Genomic DNA, 17,967 nt, shown 5'->3' with positions numbered 1-17,967 from the left:
GAGCCACTCAGCCCGACAGCCATATGATAAGTAAGTAGCAAGTAATGTTTCAAAAATCGCCAAGCACTTGATTGTGAAACGTTTGTATGCACATGTTCCTATCAAGGGATGTAAACTGTTTTAGAAATGGTCAAGTAGTAAAGAATAGTATTTAATAAAATCTGTATAATTAGGGTGTATTTGGGCCTTTAGAGAATACGAAATGATCTAAAATATCAATCATTCATTCATTGATTGATTTGCACTTATGGTTGTCACCCAGGTGGCAGACTGCCTATCAGTTTTTTACCTAGTATTTTCTTAAATTATTTCAAACCCTAACTCCTCTTCCTTTAAACGAAAATTTGCACCAATTTTTCCACTTGAATTCCAAATTTATCTTCATATTGTGATCTTTCCTAATTTCAAAGACAGCACTCAAACCGATTCGTCTACTATTGGCATTCCACGCCATCTCTCCGCTGACAGCTCAGAACACACTACTTAGTCGAGCAGCTCGTCTCCTTTCTTCCAAGTCTTCCCAGCCCAAAGTTTGTAAGCTACTCTTTTGGCGGAAATCACCCAGAACAAAGCGAGCTACTTTTCTTTGCATCAGTTCCAGTGGCTGTATCAAGTCCTGGTGTGGGTTCCATACTGTGGAACCGTACTCCAGTTAGGGTCTTACCACAGACTTACACGCCCTCTCTTTTACACCCTTACTACAGCCACTAAATACTCCAATAATATGTGAAGATATATGTAACATTCCTTAACAACCTCGATAATGTGATTACCCCAATGAAAATGTTTCCTTATATTAATACCTAGATGCTTACAGTGATCCCCATAAGATATTTCCACCCCATAAACGCCGTAATTAAAACAGAACTTTTCCTCTTTGTAAAACTTACGACCTGATTTTTCATTCCGTTTACAATCATACCATTCATTTTCTCCTGTCCATCATGCAACATTGTCGAGGTGTTCTTCTACTCGCCCACAAGTGGAGAGTTGTGCGTCTCCTTTAAAACTAAGGGATTTCAACAATACGTGCCATTTATTTGTTAAAATGTGAAAATGCAAATTCAGACAATGAAGCCAAATATAGGTTATAAGCGCAATGCAATCACGGACATCATGTTTGAACAGTTTGCTAAGACGGAAGCGATAGTCTAGTTTTCAATGTTGACTCAGTTAACGTAACTTTAAAACTTTTTACCCTGTCGAAAACATTAATTATAACAGCCTATATGCCACTATAATATATCTGAAAAAAAAAAACTGCACACTGATAAACAAAGGATAACATATTTCGTTCTACAGGAACATCCTCACATTCTGTGAGATCGCTTTAAATCACGCGCATATTTGTACAATATCGTTTACGTTGCGTAAATGATTGTGAACTGATGTTATGAGCAAGTCCTCCACTGTCACCTTAAAGCTGCTAATCGTCTGTTACTTCCAGCGACTACGTTTGAACTGAAGCCAGTTCCCTTGCTCCGGTCGTGGTTGCCATGTAATATGGTCGTCTGATGAGAAGTCGCGTGATGCGGGGTAAGGGGTGCAAGGGGTAAAACATGGCTGCCGCGCACGCGCCTATCTCAAGTCTGAAGGCCTGACAAACATCTGTTCTGTCCGCGGTTACTCTTGAGAAATGAGGTGCTGTTCTGAAGCTTCAAAGTGGTAGTGCAATTGTGCTTTAGTTACACATTTAGCCCGCTATAAGTACTGCATATGAACAAGTTTAATAGAAAAAATAAAAAAAAATGCCGCTCGATTTGTTCTGGGTGATTTTCAACAAAAGAGTAGCGTTACAAAAATGTTGCAAAGTTTGGGCTGGGAAGAACTGGGAGAAAGACGAGCTGCTCAACTAAGTGGTATGTTCCAAGCTGTCAGTGGAGAGATGGCGTGAAATGACATTAGCAGACGAATAAGTTTGAGTGGTGTCTTTAAAAGTAGGAAAGATCACAATATGGAGATAAAGCTGGAATTCAAGAGGACAAATTGAGGCAAATATTCGTTTGTAGGAAGGGGAGTTAGGGGTTGGTATAACTTACTAAGGGAGATGTTCAATTTATTTCAAATTTCTTTGCAATCAGTTAAGAAAAGGCTAGGAAAACAACAGATAGGGAATCTGCCACGTGAGCGACTGCCCTAAATGCAGATCAGTATTGATTGATTGAAGATCCTTAACTGCTGTCTGGTGTGGTACGATTCTCCAGGTAAAATGAAGCGGATCGTGCAACACTCACCAAGATCCTTGGCATCAACACTATCATACAAGCATCCTTATCAGCACAAGCGTGTCACGTTCTAAGGTCAAACGTTTAAAGCTCCAACGAGAACTGTCAACAAAAACAGGAATTTGCACACATCGCACACAGACTTGATGAAGGTTAGAATACATCTGCAGATTTCGGATGGGAATTGTGTTCTTAAGGAAACTGTCAGTAGTTTACTGGTGTGAATGTTATGAAATTTTATACTCGCTCTGTGGATGAGTGCTTGAGTGTCCGCTTCGGAATCCCAAGATAGCGGGCTGAAATCCGGCAGAGGTAGTCGGATTTTTGAAGGGGCGATGTTTACCAGACAAAATTAATTACAACTCAGCCATAGATGCTCAAGAGAGATTCGGTTTACTCTGCCAATTAGCAGGCCTAGAGTAAACGGGAAGGTCGAAATTCCTCTAGTTCGCCGTCTGGGTGTCTTAATACATTCACACACTACTAACCACCACAGAATCACGCAATAGTGTTTACATCCCTCCATACAGGGTTGGCGTCAGGAAGGGCATTCGACTATAAAAGTGGGTCAGATCCAAGTGAAATGCGGACCCCAATAAGTTTAGAAGAACATTTTCCCTAATCGACGTCCTTTGCTCAACCCTTGTTCACTTTGGAAGTCTATTTTGCAGCCGTTCATGGCCCGTTAGACAATTTCGTCATCCTTCGTACTCGTCCTTTGATTAGTGTTAAGTGGAGCTGCCTGTTACCAACTCAATATCAGGTCCTGCAACTGGGGTTGAGGCATTAAAATGGTCAAAAGCGTCGAAAACAAACAAACAAACAAACAAACAAACAAACAAACAAATTATATATATACATACGGTATATTAAAGAAAAATAATGTATAAAAATGAAACCCACTAGTATCTTGTGTTGTAGAGATAATTCAATTAACATATTTATCTCAGCCTTAACATTTTACAGTAATATTAATAATAATTGAATGTTTTATATTGCTATGTAGCAACGTTTTGGCTTATGCTTGCTACTTCTTTAACGCCGCACTAACACATCGAAAGCTTTTCAGTGATGCAAGGATGGGAAAGAGTTAAGAACCAGAAGGAAGCGACCGAGGGCTCACGATACGGCCCCACCATTTGGAATGCCGAGTGTGGGATTCGATCACAGCATCTCCCGAATGCAAGTTCAGGCCGTAACCGCACAGCCAACTCGCTTCGTGTTTTCGCTCCGCAATAGTACTTGCTAGAATTGTGGACATCACGCATTTTTCTTCTTCTGTCTTTACCTATGGGACAGTCACCAGGACTGCTTGATTCGAGAACTGGAAAAATATCCAAAGGAAAACAGCACTATTTGTTCTGGGTGATTTCCAACAAAAGAGTAGCGTTACAAAAATGTTGCAAACTTAGGGCAGGGAAGACTTAGGAGACGAGATGCTCCTCGACCTATGTATTATGTTCCGAGCTGTCAGTGCTGAGTTGGCGTGGAACGACATTAGTAGATGAATAAACTTGAGTAGATCTTTTAAAAGTACGTAACATCATAATATGAAGATAAAGTTAAATTCAAGAGAATAAACTGGGGCAAATATTTATTTATACGAAGAGGAGATAAGGATTAGAATACACTATCCAGGGAAATGTTTTATAAATTTCCAACTTTTTTGAAAATGTTTAAGATGAAGTTAGCTAAACAATTATTGATGGAGAATTGCAGAACATTGATTGATTGTCAAGTATCTCATCTGTTCGTTTCGTAGCTCCAAAATGAAATCGTGATGCTTGTTTAAAAGGGCCTGATATCATAGCCATCGGCCCCAAAATTAAACCATGAACGAAAAAACACGCTCAGCGAAAGCATTACTCGCCGGAAGACAGAGCGAATTCAACTACACTCCAAAAAGCGGAAACTTAGTCCTCGACAAATGTTCTTAAAAATTGCACACACTTACAGTAGCCTATATTAGACTAAAATTATCATTCTCTGCTGAGGTCACTTCTGCACAAAGTAGAGTAGGTTCGATTTACCAGTGGCCTTTTATAGACCACGGCCGGCTATCGTCTCACCTTCTCTGCACTTCAAATCACTCCTACAAATCTCGTTGGCTTGAGAAGCGGCGTCATCCGCTAGGAGGTCTCACATACCGCTTTTGGATACGAATGAAAACTTGCAAAAGATAAATAAATTTAAAAAACCTAGGCTATATTTTGAAGTTCATTTCCATGAAGGAAAGTGTTGTATTTATTTTCAATTATGAACAAATCTGAGACTTAAGTGTTGTGTAAAGTAGTTTTAGGACGCCACGACAGCTGACAGTAAATTCCGTACTGTCACTCCCTGGAACATAAGAGTAAGGGCATCCTATTAACTCTCACTCCGTCTGTCGTTCTGCAGAGTGTCGTGAGACTCATGTTCAAAGGTCAACATGGTAGGTCAGTGAAATATTCATGCATTCATTCAAATACTGTAACTTGGCACCGACACTGAAGGACATCCTGCAAGATGCGAGTTGTTAACCAACTAATTGCAGGATTATTATTTTATAGAGGCGGCCACAGTAGCTCTGGCGGTAGAGTGCTGGTGATTATTGTTCTAAGACGAAATACAACTAGACAACCATCCTCTATTTAACACTAACGAGAGGTTAAAAAACGGAAGGAATCCAACACTTCGAAAAATGAAGGTATCGGCCAAAGAAAGGCAAGGGCCACGAAGGGCGTGAAAATGAAAGACTCCCTAGGCCTCGGTACCTAATACCGTCGGGCTCGAAAAAAGAACAAGAATTGATCAAAGAAAGTATAAGATAGATGAAAGTGAGGAACCTGGCACAAGTAAGTGGAAGAACTTGGTAAAACTTCCCAACCTGACTTAGCTGACTTATCGGCTACCTACGGTACATCCGTATTCTTCCTACCGCTTCCCACCTCGCACAGTTCAACAGGAGACAAACCGTCTACGCTAAATCTCATTCATCGGGCGGTTGGAGTCGCTCCTACTACACGATTGTAATGAATCTTTGTAGGATGATGAGTGTCGACGTCAGATCATTACACGCCTGCCATTGTTACGCAGACTATCCAGAGCATGGCAAAATGAGCTATTCTGCACACGAATCTAGAATTTTCCTCGCTTGTTCCAATCTTTTAAATTCCTTTATTAATCTACCACTATAGATAACGAAATTCTGTTGTGTGTTGTTAAAATCTCATCTTCAGTATAAAGTGTTTTATAGAACTTTAATATCTAAACTTCGCTATTTTTCTACACCATCAGGTGACTAGTTACGAACCACCCAGTTTTAAATCATAACACTACCAAAATGATTATACTGCTATTACGTTTAGCGTACGCTATGTTAATTGATTATTCATGCACGTTTTATTGAAATGTATCTCATCCGCGCTTAACAATATCCGTTCAGTCCGATGGTATTGCAACGAACTGAAAAAACGCCCTTACATTTTAGTCCGCTATACAGACAAGCATATAATAATGGACATCTCTGGAGTTACTACATGAGAAACTCAAGAGCTTACGTTCTTATAGCGACGTACAGATGACGCTACTGACCTAGTATACATAGATGAACACCCGTTGCCATGGTTACAGTCGTGTCGGAACACGATTTCAACAAAAGTAATGAAAGGTACAATACATGGAGAAAGAAATGCAGAAGTGAGGTTGAGCGGGGAAAAGCTGCCACAAGTGAAACAATTCCCTTACATTGGTAGCTTCATTTTAGCAGAAACAAGGGTGTAAAGGAGATAAGACGCAGAATAGTACAAGGCAAGAAAAAATCATTGCTGCTTCGCAAGAAATACATTTTAAAAAGTTGTATGGAGTGTTGGACTGTATGGGTCAGAAAGGTGGGCAGGGATAAAAGGAAAATCAAGGCCTTTGAAACATGGTTCTGGCACCGCATGCTAAATTACCTTCGACCAGAAGGGTAAGCAACGATGAAGTGCTGACAAGTTTGAATTAAAAATACCAGCTGGTATAAAGATTAGAAACTAGAAGGAACAGGCTCATAGCTCACTAGCTAAGATTTTAAACTGGTGCGGCAGTCTGATGGAGGGAAGGATGGAGGCCAAAAGGAGAAGATTAAGACGAAGAAAATAATATTTATGACGGATATAAACAATGGACGACCGTATACAACTGTAAAAAGTTAGCACTGGAGAGAATAGCTCTATCGCGAGGATCACAATGTTGCCCAACAACTGTGTTGCGGTGAGGAAATGAAGAATTCTAGATCGACCCCTAGCGCAAAAACATATCCATGTTAATACTACAGTCGGTATATTTACAGGCTGATAATATTCCGGCACCTCGGCGTCTCCAAAAACCGTAAGTAGTTATTACGGGAGTTCGGGAGTATATCGTCGCTGTCGGGACAAAACCTCCTATGTGAAATAGTTTAGCTTAGAACTTTGGCCGGTAAGGTTCTGTCATCTAAGGTGCAATATTGTGTGAATATTATCAAGGCATTCTCGCTCTTCATAATGAATGTGCTGCGGGTCAGTATATCTCCAAAAATATTATCACATAGGAGGTTTTGTCCCGGCAACGACGATATTCAGTCTGCTCAGCGTCCAATATTGGAATCCCAGCGAGGGAGAGCTTAACTTCCAGTAATTCTTCCGCCCTCAGATATGATCTCACAGTCTCGGGTCACTGGTTGCTCGTTTGATATCGGCCTACCATATGACAGTGCTTTACACCAGATATCTGTATGATTAGAAAAAAACAAACAATTACGGGGCCTACAGCAAAAGAATCAATTGTCAAATCGAAGTACGCTGACGTGAAGTCGGTAAAACACAAGTTACTCGGGAAGAATATTACCGTTAGCAACTCGGCCCGTAGGCCAATCATCTGCAAAAGGATGTTGCACTGTATCCCACAAGGCAACGTAGCAAATTTACTTCCTTAGGGAAAAAGACAATGACCGATTTTTCTAGTTACGTGGGAGTTATTGTGTTTTCATTTACATGTGAAATTACCTGAATGAATAGGAAATACAGCAATTTTAATGCAACAAAACGCGTTTTGTAAGTACAATACAGAAAGTAGCCTATCTGTATTATAGCTTCACTTCTGTTAGAGCTACCTAGTGACGGATTTATAAATGGGGCTGTTGGTCGCCGAATTTTGGAGGGGCGTAAACTTCGCCAATTGCTATAGGGCCTATATCACAACAATGTTTTAATGTTAATTAATTTACTTTTTAATTGAAATGAAATACTTATTATTTGTATGTATTAATTATAAAATATAGTACCTATCCCTGTCTGTCATATTATTAAACAGATTTCTCAGATTTTAAAATTATCATTTTTAATATCGTTAAATAAAGTTACTTTGAATGAGTTTTTTCATGTTTACAACTGTATGCTTAATAATACAAGCGACTGCAAAAAAAAATCACCTCGACAATGTTATGAGCTGCACACCAGACGATGGTATGATGGAAAGAGGTGAAAAATCAGGTTGTAAGTTCCAAAAAAATACTTTTAATTTTAATTACAGTGTCGATGGGCTGAAAGTACCTCACTGTAAATGCCTATGTGTTAATACAGGGAACGATCTTAATAATAACATTGTATTTTTATGTCCCACTACCTTTTTAACGGTTTTCGGGGATGCCGAGGTGCCGGCATTTTGTTCTGTAAGAGTTCTGTTACGTTCCAGTAAATCTTCCGACACGAGGCTGACGTATTTGAGCACCTTCAAATACAACCGGTCTGAGCCAGCATCAAACCAGCCAAGTTGGAGTCAGAAGGTGAGCGTCTCGACCGTCTGAGCCACTCAGCCCGGAAGGAATGATCGTACTGGGGTAAACATATCAACGAGGTTGTAGATAAAGTTTACAGATCTCTGCACATGGTTATGAGGGCATTTAGGGGTTCTAGTAAGGATGTAAAGGAGAGGGCGTATAAGTCTCTGGTAAGACCTCAACTAGAGTATGGTTCCAGTGTATGTGTCCCTCACCAGCATTACTTGATTCATGAACTGGAAAAAATCTTAAGAAAAGCAGCTCGATTTGTTCTGGGTGATTTCCGACAAAAGAGTAGCGTTACAAAAATGTAGCAAAGTTTGGGCTGGGAAGATTTGGGAGAAAGGAGACGAGCTGCTCGGCTAAGTGGTCTGTTCCGAGCTGTCAGTAGAGATGGTGTAGAATGACATTAGTAGACGAATAAGTCTGAGCGGTGTTTTTAAATGTAGGAAAGGTCATATGAAAATAAAGTTCGAATTCAAGAAAACAAATTTGGGTAAATGTTTATTTACAGGAAGAGGAGTCGGGGATTGGATTAATTAACCAAGGGAGATGTTCAATAAATTTCTAAATTCTCTGAAATCATTTAAGAAACTGCTAGGTAAACAAGTAAGAGGCAATGCAGATCAGTCGTGACTGAAGAATATTACCCTATAAAAAGCATAGGTACCGATATGTATAAATATTTCAGAATATTTCTGGACCATTTAATGACTTTAGGAAAATACTCTGGGGATATTCCTGTAATATGTTGTACTATTAGGATATGAAAGGGCAAGGCGAGAGGTGGTTGGTCAGGTATTGGAAGATTTGAGTGTAATTTAATGTACTATTATTGTTGTATCCTCTCTGAAACACACCGACTTGACGCATACAAACGATACGATCACGCCCGGAATGCTTTTCAATAGGCAACGTTAACACAACGCATTACTCCTGCGCTGCTCGCACATAAATGAGAGAGGATCTTTCCAAATCAATGAGTTAATTAAATATTCATCGATGGCATTAGGTCGAGCAGTACATTACCTTAAAGATGCCGACTTTGTAAATCCATAATTTACTATCCTTATATTGTATTACTATCCTGTAGGCTTCACTTGTAATGCAATTAGAGGCGTCAAAATGGGCTGTGTCCAGGGCCTAAGCACCCTAAATCCGGACATTGAACGACAGGATACTAGAATTTATTAACAATACATTCTACTGTACATGGATTCTATCCTGCGAAGTGCTAGCTTAAATAATCATTTATAAGTTATTGTTCTATGACTAATCACAGTCTTTACGTTCAAGTGGGATTTTAAATTTTTACCTCTGTCACGGATCTGTTCGGGCTATCCAAAATTTCGAATTTGCGAGGTTCCACTGTAAATGAACGAAACAGTTCCCAAGCAGGCTAAGGTCTATGTAAACATCGTGTAAGAAAAGAGATATCACTTATTCAGTGTGAACACACGCAGCTTCGAGTCAAATAGAGAAAACATTCTAAGAAAAAAATCCTCATTGCTTCCCCCCCCCCCCCCCCCACGCAAACGAGCAATGTCCTGTCGAAGTCAGAATCTTGCGGGGTTTGGGTTTGATACCGATACGACACATAGAAGCAGTTGACTATTTCCAGATTTGCTACTCCCAAAGCGATTTCTTTAAAACTTGAATCTTCTACCTTCTGTGAACAATATTTCTCTCATTTCTGGCACTCGACGATTATTGTTAGTGGGGTTAGTTACAAACTGCTACACCTACGCCCATTTAAAGGAATCTTGTCTTCTTAAAGTACGTGTATCACACACACTGCACATAGACCAGGCGACCGAATGCAAAGCCAAGACAGTACTTACCCGAACCTTGACCCTGGAGAACGTGTCACCAATAATTGACCTCTTTACGTTTAACACGGAACTCTCACGTACGGCACAAAAATTCCGAAAGTAAAATGAGTCAGGAGCGAAAATAGCTTGTAGTTGGAATGGAGGGCGCACAGCTCGACTGTCTGCGTGTGACGTAGGAGCTGCTGCCATCTCGTGGAGAACGGACGAGTCTAACGCTGTGCCTCCAACTTCTCGGTGTAGGAGGCCTTGAGTTCACCTATTCGAGGCGACCATTTAGCACATCAACTTTTAATCTATTTCCCTACAATCACGACTTATCATGTATTTGAATAGGAGATTTAGGATTCTGTCTCTATTTTAGTTTGATTTTGTGAATTTGTTTTACATTCGAGTGCTGGAATATCGACCTGATAGCCAATTCTTCAATGTATAAAGACCATATTGCCTTAACAAAACACACCTAACGATGCGTTAAAATGATCATAATCTCCTTCACCTTTCTTTTCGCTTTTATTTCTGGGGTCTGTAAGTACCTTCTGTGGTGTAGTGGTTAGTGTGATTAGCTGTCACCCCCGGAGGCCCAGGTTCGATCCCCGGCTCTGCCACGAAATTTGAAAAGTGGTACGAGGGCTGGAACAGGGTCCACTCAGCCTCGTGAGGTCAACTGAGTAGAGGTGGGTTCGATTCCCACCTCAGTCATCCTGGAAGTGGTTTTCCGTGAATTCCCACTTCTCCTCCAGGCAAATGCCGAGATGGTACCATGACTGATAGATCTATCATCAACGAGGGGCGTTGGAGTACAGAAGAACGACGTGATCTTGCAGGCTCTGATGTGAAATATTGATGGATGGGTGGGTGGTGGTGGTGATTATTGTTTTAAGAGGAAGTAAACTGGACAAGCATCCTCCATTAACACTAATCAGGAAGGGATCCAACACTTCGCAAAATGAAGGTATCGGCCAAAGGAACACAAGGGCCACGAAGGGCGTGAAAATGAAAGACTCCCTAGGCCTCGAGTGCTCTAATACCAGGGTCAAAAAAGAACAAGAGTTAACCAAGAGAGGTCGTATAGGAAAGATGAAAGCGAAGAGCCTGATAGAAGTGGAAGTAATAGCAGGACTCAGCTAAGGGCCCCGTTGTTGCCATACAACCCCCCCCCCCCCACGAGTTATTTTTTTTTGCTAGTTGTTTTACGTCGCACCGACACAGATAGGTCTTACGGCGACGATGGGACAAAAAGGGCCTAGGAGTGAGAAGGAAGCGGCCGTGGCCTTAATTAAGGTACAGCCCCAACATTTGCCTGGCGTGAAAATGGGAAACCACGGGAAACCATTTTCAGGGCTGCTGACAGTGGGGTTCGAACCTACTATCTTCCGAATACTGGATACTGGCCGCACTTAAGCGACTGCAGCTATCGAGCTCGGTTCCCACGAGTTAAGAGCCCCTGATTTCCCTTTTAGTCGCCACTTGCGACAAGACAGGGAATACCGCGTAGCCTATGTTATCTACAGCCACCACCCACAGGGGTACGATTACAAAGAATTTGGAAATATAATGAATTGTTATATTTCAATTCCTAATTCCTCTTCATACAAACTAATATTTTCCCCAGTTTGTCCCCTTGAAATCTAACTTTATCTTTCCTACTTTTAGAAATTCCGCTCCAGCTTATTCGTCTATTAATGTTTTTTTTTTTTTTAAATGTGGGTACTTTACGACACTTCGACACAGATAGGTCTTATGGCGACGGTGGCATAGGAAAGGCCTAGGAGAGGGAAGGAAGCGGCTGTGGCCTTAATTAAAGTTCAGCCCCAGTAGTTGAGTGGTATGAACATGGGAAATCATGGAAAACCATTTCAGGGCTGCCGACAGTGGGGCTCGAACCCTCTATCTTCCGAATTCAAGCTGATAGCTACGTGACCAGACCACACACCCACTTGCTCAGTCTACTCATGTCATTCCAAGCCATTTCTCCAGTGAGAGCTCGGGACATAGCCTCATTTTGGTGCCGCCATAACGTACACTAGGGTGAGGATCCAACCAGCCTCCGCGCTGATGAGCTAACAGGTAGTTACAAGTGGTTGGTGTTCCTTTCTCCGAGAGGAGGAACGTTATCCACTGCGTACCTCGATACTTATCTACAAGTTGACGTCACCAGCTATGATTGGTGAAGAAGTATGTTTAAGGTTGGGCCACACCGACTGATTGGACCATCAATTAAGACATGAGAACATGGCTGCTGATAAGAGGCTGTCCACGGCATCTGAACAGCAAAGCGCCAGTTTCCTACTTTGTGCTATGTTGTTTGAGTCATCACTCCAGAGACTGGTTTGATGCAGTTCTCCATGTCATCCTATCATGTGCTAACTTTTTCATTTCTACGTAACTACTGTATCCTACATCTGCTCTAATCTGCTTGTCATATTCAAACCTTGGTCTACCCCTACTGTTCTTACCGCCTACATTTACTTCAAAAACCAACTACACAACTTAAGATGTGTCCTATCATTCTATCTCTTCTTTTGGTCAAATTTAGCCAAATCGATCTCCTCTCACCAATTCCACTCAGTATCTCTTCATTCGTGATTCAATTTATCCACCTCACCTTCAGCATTCCTCTGTAACACCACATTTCTAAAGCTTCTACTCTCTCCATACTTTATAATGAGGATGACTGCTCGGAGGAAGAAGGAGATAAGAAAATGGAAATAATAGGTGGAGAAAAAGGAGAGAACCCGATAACATGGTTGGAACTTGAAAGGGCAGTAAAGCAATGACCAAAGGTAAAGCAAGTGGAAAAGACGAATTCAATGCTGATATGATTAAGGCAGCAGGAAGCATTGTACCGCTGTTCAAAAAAGGAAATAGGAAGAAATGTAAAAATTATAGAGGTATAACCCTATTATCACATGGGCTAAATATAATGGAGAAAGTCATAGACAAAAGACTGAGGGATATAATAGAAACACAGTTCGAGGAAGAACAGTATGGCTTTAGACCGAATAGATCAACAACAGACTTGATATTTATAGTGCGAACGATAATGGAAAAACATCTGGAAAGGAACAAGGAAATCATATTCGTATTTTTGGATTTGGAAAAAAGCTTATGATACAGTTAAGAGAAAACATGTATGGGAATGCCTACAGAAAAGGAATGTACCAAAATCATTAATTAACAAGATAAAAATGTTGTATCATGAGAGTAAAAGCAGTGTACAAGTGGGGAGTGGTGATTCTGAAACATTTTATACAAAAAAAAAAAAGTCTCAAGCAAGGAAGTGCACTGTCACCATTATTGTTTATTATATTGATGGATGAAATCATAAAACGTGTAAAACAGAGTATCAGTAGTGATGAAGTGAATGCTTTGGTATTTGCAGATGATGTGGTGATTTGGGGAACGGGAGGAAAGGAAGTACAAAGGAGACTGGACATTTGGAATGAAAATCTGAAGGAGTTTGGAATAGTAATTAGTAAAAAGAAAACTGTAGTCATACACTGTGGAAAAGAGGAAAAGAGAAACCAAGTGAACAAAGGTAAAGAACGGTTAGAGGATGTGGAACAGTTTACGTATCTGGGTAACATTATTAATGGAAGTAATGAAATCAACCCTGAAATTAATAACAGACTAAGTAAAGGTACAACATTTTATCATCAAGTCAGAGAGCTTTTATGGGATGACAAAGTACCCAAGATAACGAAATTAACATTATTTAAACAGTATTTCATACCAATTGTAACATACGGACTAGAAACGCTGGTAACTAATAAGAGACGAGACAGTAAGAGCCAAGCAGTAGAAATGAAATTTTTAAGAACATCTGTTAAAAAGACAACAAGAGATAGAATTCAAAATAATTTTTTTGGTTTACGTCGCACCGACACCGATAGGTCTTACGACGACGATGGGACAGGAAAGGGCTAGGAGTGGTAAGGAAGCGGCCGTGGCCTTAATTAAGGTACAGCCCCAGCATTTGCCTGGTGTGAAAATGCGAAACCACGGAAAACCATCTTCAGGGCTGCCGACAGTGGGGTTCGAACCTACTGTCTCCCGAATACTGGATACTGACCGCACTTAAGCGACTGCAGCTATCGAGCTCGGTGATAATTCAAAATATTAAAATCAGAGAAGAGCTAATTATAGAACCGTTAGTACAGAAAGCAAGACTGATGGTTCGGACATGTGCAAAGAATGGGAAAGGAACGGGTAGAAAGAAGGGAACTGGAAAGAGAAAAGGGAAAGAGACCAGTTGGAAGACCGAGAACAAGGATTGGATGTGGTGGAAGTAATGGAGCAGGAAAAGTGGAAGGACAGAAAGGAGTGGAGGAGTCTTGTTAACGACACCCGGACGACTGGAGTGGGACATTGATGATGATGATCATGATGATGACATTGCCACAATCTTTCTAATTTCTATATCAATGTTCGAAGTGAGCAAGTTCTTTTCTTAAGAAAGCTCTTCCTTGCTTGCGCTAGTCTGCATTTAATGTCCTCCTTACTTCTGCCATCGTTAGTTATTTTACTACCCAAGTAACAATACTCATCTACTTCCTTTAAGAATTCCTAATGTAACATTTCCTGTACCAGCTGACTTTGTTCGAGCGCACTCCATTACTTTTGTTCTGGACTCATTTATGTTCATCTTGTATTCCTTCTCCAAGACTCTGTGCATAGCATTCAGCAATTTCTCCAGATCTTTTGCAGTCTCAGATAAAATAATGATATCATCGGAAAATCTCAGAGTTCTGATTTCCTCTCCTTGGACTTCGAGTCCCTTTCCAAATTCCTCTTTAATTTCCTTTACCACCTGTTCTATGTAAACACTGAAAAGGAGAGGGGGCAAACTGCAGCCTTGCCTCACTCCTTTCTGGAATGCTGCTTTTTTTTTTTCAAAGCCCTCGATTCTTATCACTACAGACTGATTTTTGTACAGATTATAGAAAATTCTTCTTTCTCGGTATCTCGTCCCGATCACCCTCAGAATCTAGAAGATTATTATTAGACTCTTTTACAACTTGTTTTACATCCCACTGACAGAGATAGATCTTATGGCGACGATGGGATAGGAAAGAGCTAGGAGTGAGAAGCGGCAGTGGCCTTAGTAAAGGTACAGCTTGGTGTGAAAATGAGAAACCACAGAAAACCATCTTCAAGGCTGCCGACAGTGAGGTTCAAACCCACCATCTCCCGAATGCAAGCTGACAGCTACGCGACGCAAACCGCAGAGCCACTTGCTCGGTAATGAAAAACACATTAGATAAATATGGTGTTGAAGAACAAATTTTAACTGTCCCTTCCTATAGCGAACTAAACGGCTTCATATAAAAATACAATAGAACTGTTGTTCAAGCAGTATGCTCGTGCATGGCAGTTTTCCACACTATTTATGGCCACGTATATTTTAAACTAGCAGGTGCCCGTTTATTAATTCAACCGCGTTAGATTTTTCTAAACCGGTTAATTAAAGAAAAACTATATTTATTAACATACATCGTTTTCACTTTTAATTATGGTCTCTTTCTATTATTTTAATATTTCACCCCCTTCAAACCCCGTGGTGTCTTACCATACATTTTTCTTTCCTAAACAGTCATATGAGTGTGCTGGAATATGCACGCGTACATCCATGATCTCGGTCATTTTGGACATTCCTTTCACCGCTTCTGACCCCCATACCGATTGGCATCCAGAGTGTTACGGTTCATCTCACCTACCCCAAAGACTATGAACTCGACACTAATATCGGTCATTTTTACATTTCACCCCTTCTTGTCCCTACAGTATTTTTTCCAGATATTAAGTTATACAGTATGTGTATCCAGTTTGGTTGAGAGCTATGCTAAAATATACACACATTCACCCGTAATCTCTGTCATTTTAGACATTTTCTTTCTTCACTCCTTCACTCCCCTATGCCATGGGGAATGGACTCGGACTTTTCATTATTATATGTATATTATTATTGTAGAAGAAGAAGTAGAAGAAGAAGGAGAAGAAGAAACGTTTTATGATACACATCATAATCTTCACTTACTGTTGGTTAGGCAACCCACTGATCAGAGTTGTGATGCGGTTTCAGTGACGCGTAGGGTATCTATGACAGCTGTCGACAGAACTGTGGAGTATCAAACCAGCCTTCGGACTGAATACCCGACATACAACATAGGCTTACACAACATAGGAAAAGATCCCAAAAAATTTCCTCTCACTGAGTCGTTTGCTTTTACGAAATAGGTGCTATCCGAAAAAGTAATTATTTTATTTATGAAATGAACAACGTGTTATATTTCGGAGAGAGAATGTGATAATATAAGAGAACAGGGCAGACTCAGACAATGGTCAGGGATGTATTTGGTATTTACAGAGCGACCTAATTTCGTAGCGGAATGAATTAATAGTTTTCTTAAATCTCGTTTGTCTTTAACATCAAACTTCCGACACTGTGTGTAAATATATTTCGACTTTTAAAATGTTACGCCTTTTTCTTACAGAAGTCACTTTTTTTGCTAGTGGCTTTACGTCGCACCCACACAGATAAGTCTTATGGCGATGATGGAATAGGAAAGGCCTAGGAGTCAGAAGGAAGCGCTGGAAGCCACACGCCATTATTATACGTATATGTGAAAGGGGAAAGACAACAGCGAAATATTTTAAAATTAATAATAATAATACACCTCAGTCTCTTTCATTCACTAACCATTATTTTTTTCCCTGTGGGTTGGGGTGGGAGAATAACATTCACAGTATCCCCTGCCTGCCGTAAGAAGCGACTAGAAACGGGCCCCAGGGGATCTTAAATTATTTAAGAAAAGACTAGATAAACAACTGGTAGGCAATCTGCTACCAGGGTGACTGCCCTAAGTCGGTGGAAAAACATGGGTTGAAGGGAAGCGTGAGTCACCGCGCAGTCCGGATTCGTGAATTTTGAGACTCATTAGAATGTTTACTTTAGCTACCAGTTTGTAGTCGTGAGTTTTGATACTATTTGTTATAGCCCGTGAGTTTTGAGACATTGGTGGTCTACCAGGTCCTCACTTGCCTTCTGTATTTCCTTGTAATATGAGGTATTGAAGCTCGTACTTTCTACCTCGTAAAACATTCAGCTCTAGCTTTCCTCAACACTTCATTGTTTGTTACAAAATCTGTCCAGGCTATCATCAACACCACATTTCAAAGGCCTCTAATCTGTTCATGGAGGAAGCTTCACAGTCCAAGTCTCTACTCCATAAAGCAGTCTTGACCAGATGTGACATCTCAACAGCTTTTGCCTGAGTTTCAGGTTTAGATTAACATCAGAAAAGAATGACCTCATCTTTCGGAAAGATGATCTAGAAATATCACTATGGCGTCTGATCTCTATTTCAGGGTTCACACTCGATGAAAAAAGAAACCGCAGGAAATCTATGAAATCACATAAAAATCACAGATACACTTACAAAAAAAGGGGATTAAAATTCTACGGGCACCTACACAGAAACAAGAAGCTGACAAAGAAACCTCTAAACTATCCATGAAAAGCCGAAACTAGTGTAACTAAATCAAGATCTACAAGATATTCGTATCAGCAAAGGGATCACTAAAGATAGAATAAAATTTACAAACTTAGTAAGCAAATATAGTCGAACCTCGATATCTCGAACATCCATTATTCCAATTTTCAGTATCTCGAAGTAACTTCAATTTCCCGGCCGCCGATTCCTCGCTTGTATTCATTTCCCTATTACTCGAAATTCAGTCACTCGAATTTCTCTATTTCTCGAAGTAAACGTTTCCTCCCTTGAAGCAAAAAGTACTGTGAAACTCTAATTTTGTGCAATACAACATTTGTAGTTTGTGAGGAAGAGTTAACAAGTAAATCAGGGGTTACAGTGATGCTGGGAGCTAATATGACGGGAACCGAAAAACTAACTTCTAGTGATCGGAAATTCGACGAAGCCTCGTCGTTTTTTGGGTGTGAATTCATTACTGGTCACGTAAGAAAGCAACCCCAGGAAGTCGTGGATGACAAGCTCCATTTACGAATCTTGGCTGCGTTGTTTCAAACCCACATACAGAGTCAGTCGAATATAAATGACAGTGTTTATCAAAGCAATAAATGCTGCTGAAAAGCATTTGGAAGAAAAGAAGG

At 40.5% G+C, this 17,967-nt stretch overlaps 1 protein-coding gene across 3 annotated transcripts in view; it reads right to left on the bottom strand.

Annotated features, from left to right (window-relative positions):
- Positions 1 to 10,004, bottom strand: part of AnxB10 (Annexin B10) — a 63,335-nt gene extending 53,331 nt beyond the window's left edge. For all 3 annotated transcript variants that reach the window (XM_067155116.2, XM_067155117.2, XM_067155115.2), the window contains exon 1: positions 9,846 to 10,004. The gene's annotated coding sequence lies outside the window, so the exon portion shown is untranslated. The remainder of the gene's footprint in view (positions 1 to 9,845) is intronic.
- Positions 10,005 to 17,967: the final 7,963 nt, after the last annotated feature.

The sequence above is a fragment of the Anabrus simplex genome, chromosome 10, assembly GCF_040414725.1.
Source record: "Anabrus simplex isolate iqAnaSimp1 chromosome 10, ASM4041472v1, whole genome shotgun sequence".
NCBI classification, from domain to species: domain Eukaryota; kingdom Metazoa; phylum Arthropoda; class Insecta; order Orthoptera; family Tettigoniidae; genus Anabrus; species Anabrus simplex.
Note: the sequence above shows the minus strand (reverse complement) of the source record. Positions and strands in the feature narration are given on the sequence as shown.